Consider the following 15,489-nt stretch of genomic DNA (forward strand, 5'->3'; position numbering starts at 1 on the left):
TAACTGACTGAGCCAGGCGCCCCTAGACTGAATGATATTTTTTGCTCTGAGAATTTTAATGTAATTTTTTTGGTGTCTTAATCACATTTCTTTATCACCTTTGAGACTTGCCCACTATTTAGAATGAATCGTTTATTTGCTAAATTAAGAAAAATGTAGACAAAGTTTGTGCTTGCTGGTTGGGAAACAAATTGGAATGCCCAGATGCCAAGGGCGCATTGGCACTCCGCCCTGAGCAGGACGCCCAGCAGCTGGCACCTGTGGTCACTAGTGGGTCTAATGCAATAGGAGACTCAGGAAGCTCCTTTCAACGTCAGCTTATCTGAAGGCTTATCTGGCAAAGACTGTTAACTCCAGGGCCACCCACTGGGTGTGAGTCAGTAAATGTCAGATTTGGGAGAAAGCAGCCCCACCTAATCAAAGGGATGGTGGCACGGTTAGGGTTGAATGCAAACCAGGGAGCCCAGTTTGACTGCCTAAAGGAGCCCATCTACGTGGTTTGGCATAGAGAGCTCTGCTGGGCTCCTGGAGGGCTGGCTCTCCCAAGGCGATGTAGGTACAGTCATCAGGGAAAGGGCCCGAGCTGTGCTGTGCGCTCGCAACCACGTGTGCTTTGCAGGGAGCTTGCATGTTACATGTTCATCACCTGACACTTTGACAAATTGTCTGAAGAAGTTATATGACAAAAGTGAAGGCCATAGGCTGTGCATAGTTAGACAAAATATTCTTGCACATGGGCCTCAGAATCCTTAGGTAGGATTTTCATTTTGAGCTGGGGCCAATTTTGTGTGTGTGTGTGTATATACGTGTGTGTGTGTGAGAGAGAGAGAGAGAGAGAGAGAGAGAGGGAAATATGTACATCTCCAACATTATAGAAATTAATGGCATATATCGAAAAGCATTTCTGAGCTCTTTCTCAGTGCCATGCTGATGCTAAGCTGTAAGGGATGACAGAGATGAGTGAGGTACGACGCCAATCCCACAGATGCCATGATCTGGTGGGAGAGCGACCAACACGTGGAAACAGTGATATGAAGCACACTGTGAAACGTGCTACAATACGGTATGATAAAGCACTGTGAAAGTAGAGTAGATGGGTAGATGCATTTTAGTTGGCAATATCTTGGAAAGGCTTTCTGGAAGAATGGGCAATGGGCCCAGGCTCGGAGGATGAGTGAGTTTAGCAGGCTCCCTTGGGGCAGAGGGGTCAGTGGAAGGATTCCTGGCAGAGGGAACTATATGAACAGTCTTCCAGGGAGAAGGTGCAGGCCTTGTGTGGGGAGCAGCGTCACTGGGATGGTGTGGGGGCCGAGGGTGAGGGTGGGGAAGAGGAGATGGACGATGTAGAGAGATGGAAGGAAAGGTAGTTCAGAGTGACACTGTGCAATCATCTCTGCAGGCACCAGGTTACGAACTCTGGCCTCTGCCGGGCACATGATGAAGAGTCACTGAAGGTATAGGAGTTGGGGCAGGCGTGCGTGTGTGTATGCGCATGCATGTGCATGACGGAAGGCTGGGCAAGGAGGGAGGACATGGAGGAGTTCCGTGCTTTGAAAAGGAGCTGGGTTGGCAGTGTGGAAGGTGCAAGGACATGAATGGAAACAGGGGAGACCGGTGAGCAGGATATTGTAGTAATTCAGCTCAGAGATAATGAGTTTCTATGAAAAAGAAGTGGGCATGGTAAAGAGGAGGCAGATTCAAGTTTGATTATGAAGGCAAAATTGCCAGGGCATGCTAATTAGAGCTGGAGGTGAAGGCACAGAAAAAAAGGTACAGGGGCTCCATGGCCCCAAGCTGGCCTGAGATGGAGAATGAGAAGGAACAAGTGTGCATATCCATGCATCCCTTTATTAATGCGCACAGCAAATTGTTATTGAGGGGCGCAGGCACTGAGCTGGGGACTGGGATACAATCAAGGATGAAGACAGATACATGCAGCTCAAATGGCACTGGGAATTGGGGTCAGAAAATCATGAGACTGATTAGGTTCTACATTATGTAGACTTGGGAGTTGTCCTTCTAGAAGGGATTGGTGAATCTTAGGTGGCTGAATGCCTCATCTGGAGGAAGTTCATTTGTGGGAAGAAGGTCTCATAAAATTATCGGAGCCCCCAGTCCTCAAAGCTTCCTTTAGCCTGACTTAGAGTTCTTTTGCTGAGAAAAAGAACTCTAAGAAAGAAAGAATAATTGTTTCAGGGCTTCTCCCCAGTCAGGAGAAACACAAGAGTAAGCACCTGCATTATATAAATTGCTATATATATATACACACATATATATATACACACACATATATATACACACACATATATATATTGTATTTTACAAAAAATATATAAATAAATAGTATTTTTATTTTTATTTATTTACATATATATGTGTATATATATATATATATAATTGCCCTGAATTCGAGATCACCTGTTCTTTTCCTTTTCCTATGATTTTGATGCTATAAGATATTTAATCTTTCTTAAGTGAAGTCCCCTAGATTCAGTGACTCTTGAACCTAGTTAAAGTAATCAGAGACAATTAAAGAATCACTTTTCAAGGAGTGTGGAGGATGCTTGGCCTCTGAGCTTTCCAGGGTCCACACCTTGGGAGGCTCTCCTTACCTATCAGCCGCTGTAGCCATGGCTGGATTGTTTGCCCAGTTCTTGGAGACTGGCCTGATCAGGTTCACTAATGACTGGATTTTTCTTGGTATTTGCTTACATAACACTATCAGGACACATGTCTTAAATATTTTATCAGGTTTAAAGGGTAGTTTCCATAACATGGCATTGTATGGCCTGCAGAACAGACTTAGGAGGGAGGCAGAGGGTCTTGGCCTGCACTAAGTGACATAACTGTAATACACATTCTGATATTAAAAATTTGATTAAGTTGATAACAAGACTGTAGGTATTAAGACATTGGCTTTCCCTGTATCGTAAAGACAGCTATTAAAGCCTAGTGCACTTTCCTTAAGTGCATCTCCCTTAGCTGGTATAATCGACTCCTGAACATAAAAATCACACGGTCCTGACCTGTGTCTATGCAGCTCCCCGGTTCTGGAGAACCAGCCATGGGCTAATTGCATGATTTGGCTGTTTGTATACCAAAATGGAGTTCAAATGCTTCTTAGGATAAGTGAACACTTGGAAGCCGAGTGGAGATTTATCCATTAACTGAAAAGCTGAATGCACTATAGGATGAAGAAGAGCCGCTCTATTTGATTATTAAGTGTTTTGTAATCTGAAACTCTTAGGTTAACAAGAGTAAAATGAAATGACCCAGGAGGAGAATGTTTTTTTAAATCTTGAAAGGAGAGAAGCAACACCACCAGAGAAATTGCCAGGATCCTTTTAGGTCTTCTCTAGACTGCTAGCTGATTTAAAAACAGTGTCTGCTTTGAAAACATTTTCATATAAATGAAAATTTCAATGTTTCCAAGCAACTATAATTATCCGAGGACCCGGTATTTCTACCTGACTCTTTAAACAATGGGATCCTCAAGTTTTGCCTTCGACTAACTAGCTCTGAGTCTCATGATCCTAGTTGGAAATTTGGAAATACTTGCCACGAGTATGTTTTAGATTTTTCTATGGAAACTCCTTGGCTCTCTTGACCTAAACTGTCTTCTTGATGGGTCAGTCTGTTCTTAAATTAAATCAGTAATTTTTAAATTTGAGTGGGTGTCAGAGTCACTAGAGGGCTTCGACACACAGATCGCTTGGCCTTCCCCCCAGAGTGTCTAGTTTAAAAGGTCTAAGATGGGGCCTGAGATGTTTGCATTTCCTACAGGTTTCTAGGTGCTGCTGGTCCCAAGATCACACTTTTGAGAAGCACTGAATTTGGCAATTGCTAAGCTCCCTTAACAGGGGTAGAAAATCCAATAAGCTTTAATGGAAGCTCTTCTCTCATGATAATGGATCAACTCAAAATAATAAAACCTCTTCTAATTTTCTATTCTTTAGAAAACTGATTTCTACTAGAAAGGAGACTTTTCACAAGTGCATTTATGTAGGGTAGTGGTAGAGTATTTGCAACAACATAGGGAAACCTTGAGGACATTATGGGAAGTGAGATAAGTTAGAGGGAAGAAGACAAATACTGTGTGAAATGACTTATATGTGGAATCTAAACAAGCCAAGCTCCTAAAAACAGAGTAGAATGGTGGTTCCCAGGGGCTGGGTGGTGGGGGCATAGGAAAGATGCTGTTTAAGGGTACAAGCGTGCAATTAGTGGATCTCTAAGTCCTGGAGATCTAATGCACAGTATAGTGAATATAGATAATGATCTTGACTATAATCCTCAAACTTGCTAAGAGACCAGATCTTAAAAGAAATGATAATTATGTGACCTGACAGAGGTGCTACCATGGAAATCATAATATGTAAATGTGTCAAATCCACATTAAATTTAGATGATGTTATGTCAAATATATCTCAATTAAAAATAAACAAATAGGAAAAAATGGTATAGTGATATAACCTTAAATGTTGGCTTCTGTTTCCAAGAAAAGGGCTAATTGACTGTTGAAATTTCTTTTTTTTTTCCCCAAAGATTTATTTATTTATTTTAGAGAGAGATGGGGAGGGGCAGAGGGAGAGAGTGAGTCTTACGCAGACTCTGCACTGGGTGCAGAACCCAACACGGGCCTCGATCTCACGACCCTGAGACCAGGATCTGAGCTGAAACCAGGAGTCAGACGCTTAGCCGACTGAGCCACTCAGGCACCTCTGACTGTTGAAATTTCTATTTGTGAGTTTTATTTATCAGCAGAATGAATTTGCTGCTTTACAAATTTAAAATAGGCATTCAGGTTGGGTAATACTTGCCGTTGATGTAGAGGGAAGGCCAAAGTTAGAACCAAGCCTTGTTATCAGGATGAAAGGAAGGTCTGAGGCAAGTGTCGGGGTGGGCAGGAGAGAAGGAGCAGAGCAAAGCTGAATTAGAAATCAGCAGTGGAGGCTGTGCGCCTGTGAGTGGATAAAACCTGCACCTGCACATGTGAATATATGGGCTCCTCTTAGCCCCTCTGGTTCCTTTCCTATTACTTTCTTTTACGACCAAGGCCTCCACACAGAGGCCACCTGATGGACACAATCTACCTCCAAGAGCACTTTTCAGACTTTAACCGCTCATCCATGACCTGGGTTTCTTACTAAAATGCAGATTCTGGTTCATTAGGTCTGGGGTGAGGCCTGAGATTCTGCATTTCTAGTCAGCTCCCAGGTGATGCTAGCGTGGCAGGTCTGTGTTCACCAGGGCCGGCCGCACGGGGCGCACCAGCGCCGTCCCGCAGGGCAAAGCCTTAAAGCATCACCTGGCTGTCTTCTGATCTTCCAGCCGTGCCAGCGACGCTGGGCTGGCTTGCCTAACCACTGCCACATTCTAAGCCGGCGGAGCTCTGGTTCTCTCCCTTTGTCTGAGTGATCCTGGTAGGCCAAGGTCAGAGCTGGAGACTGTTTAGCAAACGCTCTCTCTCCTCTGTTATTTTTCAAATCTCTAAGACAGGCATCATTTTCCTCACACTAAATCGTTGGTTTGACTTCACTTTTCAGATGAATCGTATTAGCTGGTTTCTGGACTGTGGAGTCACCTGTGGGTTTTTGGACATTCCCTTTGATTCTGGGTTACAAAGATGAAAGAGGACAAAGCAGGTGTTGGTCCCCATGACTGTCCTGGAATCACCAGTGGCTTCTAGCCTGGGGAAGGGCAGGCCAGCTCTCTTCATTTGCCTAAGTGCAGTCCTTTTCAACGCCTGATGTCTATCCAACCCCAGTGAGCTGCTGGTCTGGATAGTTTAATACATTTTTATTGAGCGCCTTATGTATCTAGGCACCGATGAGGATGCCAGTCTAGGTTCTCAGGTTGGTGATAACCCAGGAGAAAAACTTGGATGGAAGGGGAATTTGTTTGGGTGAAACCTGAAAGAGAGTGTTCTATTGATCAGTGAAGGAGCAAGTAAAGATACATTGCTGGTGTAATGGCAATGGGGTGGCAGGAATTGGGGTTATCGGGTAAACTGTCTTCCTTCTGATCCTTTCAGAAGCACCCCCCCACCCCCCCCGCCGCCCCATCCCTCAGGGCTTCAGCATCCATGTCAGGCAAAAATAGATCTGGCTGCTTTCATGGGATTTGCAACTTTCACCAACTTTTTCTCCAGTCACAACATTCAGTGATGATGTTTTGCAACTAGCATGGGCCAAGTTCAAGTCTCTTAGTCTGAAGGCTTTTCCTCACTTTGGGGGAAAACAAGTATTTCCTAAGCACTGTGCTGGCCTTCATGGAGTGTCTCATAAACACCTCCAGAGATATAAATTGTTGTCCTGATTTTACAGATGCAGGAACTGAGGCCTTGTGAGGTTAATTTGTCAGGTTAAACAGCCAATGAGAGAACCAGCATCCAGGCCTAGAAATGCTGACTTCAAGTCCATTGTACTGGCTCCTGGGATTTGTGCACTTAAAAAAAATGTTCCTTGAAGCTTTGTTCATTTGCAATTTTTATTTTTATTGTCCATGATGAATGTGCTCTGTACTTTACTATTCGGAAGAGCTTTAAAATTGTTTTAAAAATAAATAAAACTAAGTGACTTTGGGGGATTGGCTTTGGAAACTCTCTAGCTTGAATCTAAATATTTTAATCTCTTATTAGTTAATGTGATGATTTAGTCAAGAAGTGGCTCAGGCACAGTTAAGGATTGTCATGCCATCATTGATGTTTAATGAGCAGTGTTTGGATCTAGAGACTATTATTGTAGTAACTGGACCTCCTGGTCCAAAGTGCCTGGGATTTGAGAGGCAGGCGGCTTAGCCAGGCCCACAAATTAGGCCACCTAACTGGGACAATGTTGGAAGGTTTTCATTTGAATGAACCAAAAAAATCAATGTATAATCAGTTTTAATTTACCTTTGACTTCTAGTTAAACGTCACCTTCTCTCCCTTTCCCGTTTCATTTTAAAAGAGAATTTCCTTATTTTGTTATTCTTATGGGCTCAGTTTGGAGGACAAAAATATTTTCAGTTCCTAGGAAAACTGACATAAGAAACCAATAGGGCCAACAGGACAAACAAAACACTGGCCTGGAAATCAGGAGTTCTGGTGTGCAGTCTCAGCTGTGTGACCTTGAATGAGTGGTCTAACTACCTCTGGCCGCTGATTCTTTACTGCAGAGTGAGAAAGTTAACCTAGCTGCTCTGTGAAGGTTTCTTCTAGTTCTAAGTCCTACTTTACTAGTATTGCTTATTCCTATTAGACAAAAGCCTGAAAGTGACTGGGCCTCCCTTCCTTCCTTCCTTCCTTCCTCCTCCCTCCCTCCCTCCGTTCCTTCCTTCCTTCCTTCCTTTTGCATTAGTCAAACTAAGTTAACTGCTATTAGAAAAAAAACCTTAGTGGATTAACAAAATGGAAGTTTACTTCTTGCTTCTGCAAACTCCAACATGGCTATTTCTGCTGTGTCAGCTCCCCTGGGTACCTCTCCTACAGGCAGAGACTCAGGAATCCAAGCGAATTTCAGAGTGCCCCTGCATCCTCCAGGGGTTCAGAATCCTCAGCAAGAGTGTCTACAGCGGGCCAGAGAGACAGTCTGGAGGATCTCGCAGAGGTTTTAGGGGCCAGAGTACCTTCCCTTGGTCATCACACGTCATATGGTTCCACCTAGATAAAGTGAGCCTGGGAAACATGATCCTCTGTAATTACCCGGGACGGAGGAATATAAAGGTTTGATGAGTGCATAGCATTGTCTCACCCACAGTTCATTCATTTAACGAACATTAATTAAGAGGCTACTTACTCTAGGTCAAGTGCTGTAATTGACACTGGAACATGACAGACCACTCCCTTCTTATGAATCTTAATTCTAGTGGGGCAGATTATATGTGTGTGTGCAAAATATGTATGTATGCAATATATGTGTAGAAAATTATTAATTCTGAGATTGAAAATAATATCACAAGGTAACAATAGATTTTTTAGAGCTTACACACAAAGCACCATTCTCAAGACTTTACGTGTGTAGTTATATATTTTGCCATTTAACCCTTACAGTAACTCAATGAAGTAGATGCTATTATTAGCCCCATTTTGCATTCTAGGACACTGAGGCATGGAGAGGTTAAAGACCTTGCCCAGGTTCAGACAGCTGGAAAGCAGCCGAGCCAAGCTGCAACCAGAGCCCAAACTTCTTGCTACTCTGAAAGCATCTACCTGGCTGGTGGAAACGTTCCTCCAGCTGTGACTTCCTTCATACCCATTCATAATTAATTTGCTGAAAATTAAGGAACCCATCAAAGGGAATATGTGTGAAAGCACTTTGTAAACCAGGAAACATAATACCATAGCATGTTGCTTTCTCAAACCACACTTGGCCTTAAAATCTTTGAAGGCTTCCTGTTGTCTATTGCTTAAAGTTTAAATTCTTTAGACCTGCACCATCTTGCTTCGGTTTCCTTCTTCATTCCTCTTCTCGCCCTGCCACACTAGACAAATCACCTTCGCAGAATATGATCCAAATATTCTCGGCCTTTGGTCTATCCAGTTTCAGTACACCATCATCCGGCATCCTGGGCCAGCTCTAGGGTAAATCACCTTTGTGCCCTCCATACTAGTGGTGTAGTTTGGAGTGTTGGGGTCCAGAGCCAACAGCCAAGAAAGAATTCTTGAGTCGTCTTTGGTGCAAAAAGGTGATTTTATTAAAGCCCAGAGACAGGACCTGTGGGCAGAAAGGGCTGCATTATAAGTGGGAGGGGTGACTGATTAGAAACTTGGGAGTTGGGGGAGGTAAGGAAAAAGGGAGGTTTTCAAAAGGACTTTCATATGCTAAAGAAGACTTACAAGATACTGGAGGCCTCGCTACTGTCAAGCTAAGGTAGTTTTTCCTTCTAGCAAAGCCTTAACATTAAGACAGTTGGGAGTTTCCCGGAGGAATGTTATAGTCGGCTTGCCTCCAGATTTGTCAATGAGCTGCAGGTTAATAAGGACATTTAATTTTATCTACACTTCCTTCTGCCTTTGTTTCCTACATCACTGTGGAGGGGAGGGTGATGTTAGGGCTCCGTGAAATTGAGTCTACGGTCTCTGGAAGTTAGGCTATTGATAAGAATGCTTTTTCCTTGTAAATCACTAAGACATTTGTAAACTGAGGGAGACTCCTGTCCTGCAGGACTGCGATCTCTGTTAGCTAACCATTTGTTTTTCCCTTCCCTTGATTTTAGGGCAGCTGGGTGTGCCTGAGGAAGGTCACGTGTCCCACCTGGGAGTCCGGGGTGGGGTGGCTCGAGGTGTCAGCCTGTGCTTTGTCCTGAGCTGGCCTTCTGCTCCCTCATCACTGCACAGGGTAAGTGCTAAATAAATGCGTGGCAAATTGAATCACAGGTAGAAAAGTGAGGGGGAGGAGGAGCCACGGCTAATACAAAATTTAAGGAGATCAAGGCAGACACCGTTCCCCCCCATGAGATGCAGATAGAATGGTTTTGCACCAGGCATTTTCCTCTTGAAACTCTTTGTTCTCAGAGGCTGGGAGATGGAAAGGAACAACAGCAAACAGTGTGGCCATCCCAATTCAGCTAGAACGCTTGGCTGGGCTTATGCCTGGCAAAAAAAAAAAAAAAAAATCTGTTCAAAATGGAGTTATTCCGTAATGTTGTTATTAAGGTAATTGAACCATACTGCAAGACATCTGGAGAAAGGAGCTATGCATGGAGATGCCTCACTTAATTACTTTGTACTGGGGGCCGAGTCTTAGCATACCTTTAAATGAGAGCTAAGGAAATAAGCACACAATTACTCAATGTCCTGAAATGAATACAGTGGAAACAAACTTAGAACCCACTGTGGCAGATAGTTGGTGCCTGCCCAGCTACCATTCATTCTCCGTGTCTTCTTTGTAAAAAAGGACCTCGATGCGTCAGGATGGTGGCATGTCCACCCCTGGGGATGGATGGTAGGTCTCAGCCAGTGCTTCCAAACAGTTTTCATGACTTGACACGTGGAAAATGATTAAATTTGTACAGTTTTCTGTGCTAACCTGGAGGGGGTTTGGAAGCATCAGTATGGGGCTTAGAGAAAACACATCTATTACATTTTCTTTGTATTAGATAATTATGATAAGAAAAATAAAAAAAAATATTTAGAAAGATATGAATTATTAATTTGGATAAAACTTCCAAATAAAATATTTTCTATTCTTTTTTAAACGAGAAACTTGAGCTTGCTTCCACAAACCTGAATTTTAATAATCAGATTTCAGGGTTGAAATGATTAAATATAATTTCTCTTCCAGTGGGTTGTTTTTTTTTTTTTGGACAATCTCTTCAAATTCATGAAAGTCATCACAATTTTGCTCATACAAATTGGTGACTAAAAAAAACTAGAACCATATTTATAACAATTCAAAATTTTTAATAGTTGAAATGACTTTTTTAAGTTTAACATTCTTTTGACAAATACAGTGTTAAAGTTTTATGTAATAATGTGAATGTATTATAAATCCAAACTTTTCATATCGAGGATCTAAAAATCATGATGAAGCTGTAATTTGCAGAACACATGAATGGGAATGTGTGAGAGCACTTTGTGAACTGGAAAACATTGTAATAGAACATGTTGCTTTCTCAAACCACACTGGGCCTCAGGTAGGTTGGTAAAATGGTACATCAACTGCACTTGGACAGAAGTCTCTGATATAGGGGAAGGCTGAAATTGGGGGTAGTCAACCAGAGCTGGTCCTACCAGGAGCCCCTGTTTGACTTCCCTGATTCCCAACCCCTAATGGACACAGCTGAGACTGTGCAATCTCCTTGAACACCTGTTCTAGAAACCTCTCCAGCAGCCTCCGGACCACTTGTCCCTGTGCATCACTGCAGACTCTGCCCCAGTGCATGCTTCCATGGCCGGGCTCAGCATGCTGTCAGCAAGAGCTAGATGTTGCTCCCTATGCTCACCACCTGAAGGGACTACAGGGCACGTCATTGGACACCACTCTTCTCAGGCCACCCTGCAAGGTGTTCTGGAAGACCATGCTTGGTCCCAGAGACAACCAGCCAGAAGGGCTCTGCTACACCAGGAAATGAGGAGATCCGTTTGATGTGGCTGAACTGTAACCCAAAGGCCTTATGCAACACAACACACCAGTTGGGAAGCTTGGGTCTAAGCAAGCACGGGGATCCTGTTTCCCACTACTGCAGCCTCTTTTAAAGCTAAGCATGGCCAGATGCCCTCATATTGGCCAGTGCAAACACAACTGGGTTGACCAGGGGAAGAGTACCTCTGGGATAGTTTTCGTTTTCCAAATAAAAAGGGACAACAGGGAGTGTGCCTAGTATTGATCCTTCTGCCTTCTTTTTTCCCTGACTGGGGATGTGCTCTAGAGCATCAGCAGCCATCTTGTGACCAGGAGGTGAGAGGCATGAAGGAGAAGTCAAGGCTACTGTAGAGCTGCTGGAGCTGACATCATTTCATTTCCAGATCAGTGCCAAGAGTCCTATCTCTAAATTTCCTATTATGTAAGAAAAATAAACCCCTATTTGTTTCAGCCACTAGAAGTCAAGTTGTCCATTATTTTCAGTCAAAAGTATTACTTACACAAATATTTTATCCTGTACCTTAGGACATATAGGGAATGAAAGAAATTAGAGTTCTTTGTCCATTCATCAAAGTATTTAAAACAGTTCCATTTCTAGGCAAATATAATGCTAGTTTTGCAAACGTTCCTTAAGCAGAAAAATAGTATGGCTATCCTTCATGCATGTAGCTTGTAGGTGTGGAGAGCCACCCCCGATGCATATTCACGTGTCAGAATGCCCTGGGGTGTGGAATGAGAATGAGCTGCATCTGCTCGCATTGGCTGGGCACGTGACAGCTCCTTTCCTCCATCAGTATGACAGACACTCAAAAGGCTGAAGAAGTCCTTCTAGTGGTTTCTCATGGTAGCTTTAGGAATAGAGCATGAATTAGACCTTTATTGCTTCCAAGCAACCCTCCCGAACTAGCTCAAGCAAAATAAGAGATTTATCAGATGGACCTTGGGCTATCTCATGGTAAGACAATGCTGGGAGGAGGGTCGTGGTTGCAATGAACCATTAAGAACTATTTCAATAGGAAATGACCATTTCCAGAGCTCTCTTTCTGCCTCTTGCTTCTGCTGTTTGGGCTTTATCTCTCTCCCTCTCTCTCGCTATAGACAGAGTTCCCTTACCTGGCAGAAACCTGGATCCTGGTAGCTCCTAAGTTTTGCATCTTTTTGATTCCAAGCTACCAGACAGAGAGAGAGGAGAGAGACTGACTCTCTAGGTCCCCTACCTAAGTATCCAGTTGCTGTTCCATTGGGAGTTAGGGGCAGAGTATTGGACTAAGAAGCTATGGCCAGAGGGCTGGACCATGGAATCTCCTGGAGAAGTCAGATGATAGAGTGGGGGGAGAGCAATTTCCAGAGAAAGGTGTGGTGGCGGTACTAGGCTGAGTTCTGTAGATAGGCACCACAGAAATAATTCCCACTTCACTCCATGTGTGTTTATCCTGACAAAGGAGACAAGTAAGGTACAGAAATCTGTGTTTGTTTAAGGTCATATAAGAAATCAACGGGCAATTTGGTATAAAATGAAGAACTATTAATTCTGACTCCAGATTGTTACATTCTTTTAAGCTCTTGTTCTAATCTTCTTTCTCTTGCTTTCTTGGAGGCTTATTGATAAAAACTGCCATGTTTCCTTGTCACAGAGGCTTCATTAGTTATTATAGTACCTGGAGGGAGTTTTAAGACAAGAGTGTTTCTTTCTTTTTTTTTTTTTTTAAGATTTTATTTATTTATTTTGACAGAGAGAGACACAGCGAGAGAGGGAACAGAAGCAGGGGGGTGGGAGAGGGAGAAGCAGGCCTCCCATGGAGCAGGGAGCCCGATGCGGGGCTCGATCCCAGGGTCCTGGGTCCTCATGACCTGAGCCGAAGGCAGATGCTTAAGGACTGAGCCACCCAGGCGCCCCAAGACAAGAGTGTTTCTTAACCTCACCTTGGAGACATTATGCTGACATTCTTACAAACACAAACACACTGGAATCAGCTACGGAGATTATATATTAAAAAAAAAAAAAAAAAAAAAAAAATATATATATATATATATATATATAGCAAAGGTCTTCCTTGAAAAGTGTAATCAGTCAGTTCAAAGACAGAGAATGGGAAATCCTGGTAAACATGACAAACTAAAATCATTCTCACTCTTTTTGATGGTTAGTTTTTATATTTTGGGTATTATGGCCTACCAACTGAGCCATAATATACAGAAAAATTCTTAGCTTGGTAAAAAAATTACTTTTAACTAATCTCTAATGAATATTCTATTTGTTTCAATTCCAAGCTTTCAATAAAAAGATAACTCATTAACCATTCATTCATTCGTTAATCTCCTCACTGTACTTTTTTTTCTTGGTATGTTTTAAGGGTAAACGACTAAATTTCTGTAAGTTGTTTTAGACAGAACAATTTCTCTTTAGCAATCATTTTCTCCTCACTCCCTTTTTGGAAATCCAGTTCTGCCCCTCAAAGTAGGAGCTTTCAATGTATGTAGCCCCACTTCCCTAGACACAGTTGATTGTACTAGGGTTAAATGCCTGACCCGATCCCGTCAATGAGATTCTCTCTCCTGGGAAATCGGAGTAGAAAGACAGAGACTGAGCTGATGTTGGGTGTTTGAACTAGAAGACCAACGATATGCTGGAGGCTGAGGCTCTCATTTTGGAGCAGAAATGATGGGCCCACATAGAAGCAAGTAAGTGAGTATACACACCAGTTTGTAGAGACAGAGAGAGAGAAAGGGAGGGAGAGAAAGAGAGATAGGAGCAGACACAGAACAGAAAGAGGAATGATACAGCGGGGAGAGAGACAGACAAGCCAGAGAGATGAGCTATTTAATGACTTTCCAGAGTTGTTGGGATAGTTGCTGCAGTACCTGGTTGGGCTCCATGAGTGACCTCTTACATCCTTAGAAGAAATCCACCTTCACTCCAGCCACAGGCAGGGTTTCTCTTTCTTGAAGCAAATTCACTCTATGATTGACCAATGTCAGCAAGCCAACTTAAATAGAAGAGTGCTCATTTAAGATAATGCAAATGTAGTAATAGTAGATCACAGACTTATCCTGTGTAAATACAATCATGCTTAGATACTCAGAACAATTTTCTTCCTGTAATATTAAGGAATTAGGAATGTGTTGTGAATGTAGGATCTTCCTTTTTCATTTCAAAAAACACTTAGGCAGCTCTCTTTCTGAAAAAGTGCAAGCGATTTATAGGGACCTTTTATAGCCTACTGGGTCTATGTTGATTTATGGAAGATTGCTGACAATGCTGTGATTCAGCCTCCAGTTGGTACAAGGAAATATGATAGAAGCAAAGACACAGTACCTGACAACGTATAAGATGAAACTTAGTGGTTACTAAAAAATTTATGAATTTTCAGGTTTAAATACAACCATTTTCATTATTATTATTATTATTATTATTATTATTATTATTAGTTTTTCTAGGTCTACTACTACTACTTTTTTAGATGTGATAATTTATCCACCCTTTCAGCCATTTTGAAAAACCATCTATAGTTCCTAAAGAAGTAGCTTCTCAAGTGTGCAAGTCTAAACCCAGACTCTATATTTTAAAAATCAATATATTGTTTTTTTCTCTTTTAAGGCCTAATTTTCATGCCTGTTTTGATAAAATCAGCATTACTGCCATGAGAACAGATCTCACGAACTGTCTTGTTTTCAGTTACTTTGAAAAGGGGACTCATCGTGCTCTGGAGTTTTATGATCTCATAGTGAGGATACTTAAGGTTTCAAACCACAAGGCAGGTTGTGTTGATAAAACACTGTTTTTGTTGGATAAGAAAATATGTAATGCAAAATTAAAATGTGATCCAGCAACCAACCAATAACCGACCACAATAGAGAGTATAAGATAAAAGGACATTATGAAGCTCCGGGGACAAAGGGATGAAACATAGAATGGAGATTAGAGCTGCCTATCTTCCAAGTATAATTGTGGGATCATAACAATTTTTTTTTAACCAATAGTAATGGCTTTGAAATTGCAAATGACTGCGGGATGGGCATTAGAAAGACTCTCTTGGGAACCATGAGTGGAGTGAGTGGTCTACATGTAAAAGTAACAGATGGGATTTGCCATTAGAACAGCAGTCATCTTCTCCCCAAATTGTTGTTTCTGTCCCAATTTCAAATATCCTGTCAGGCTATGTGTCAGATGACACCTCCTGGTACTTGATTTTAAAATATGACTGTTGTGGCCACAGGACCAGGTGGTTGGGTTGGAGAGTTCTGAGATCAAGAAAGAAGACAGAAAGGAAACGGAAGCTTATCCGTTCCCCAAACGTTTATTGTGTGCTTATTGCATAGGACTATTCTAGATCTTGGGTCACAAGTGTGGACGAAATAGAAAATGCCTTTGCTCTTGTGGGGCTTACATTCCACTTAGAGGAGACAGAGAATAAAAATGACC

This window comes from Phoca vitulina, unplaced genomic scaffold (genome assembly GCF_004348235.1).
Source record: "Phoca vitulina isolate PV1807 unplaced genomic scaffold, GSC_HSeal_1.0 scaffold4, whole genome shotgun sequence".
NCBI lineage: Eukaryota > Metazoa > Chordata > Mammalia > Carnivora > Phocidae > Phoca > Phoca vitulina.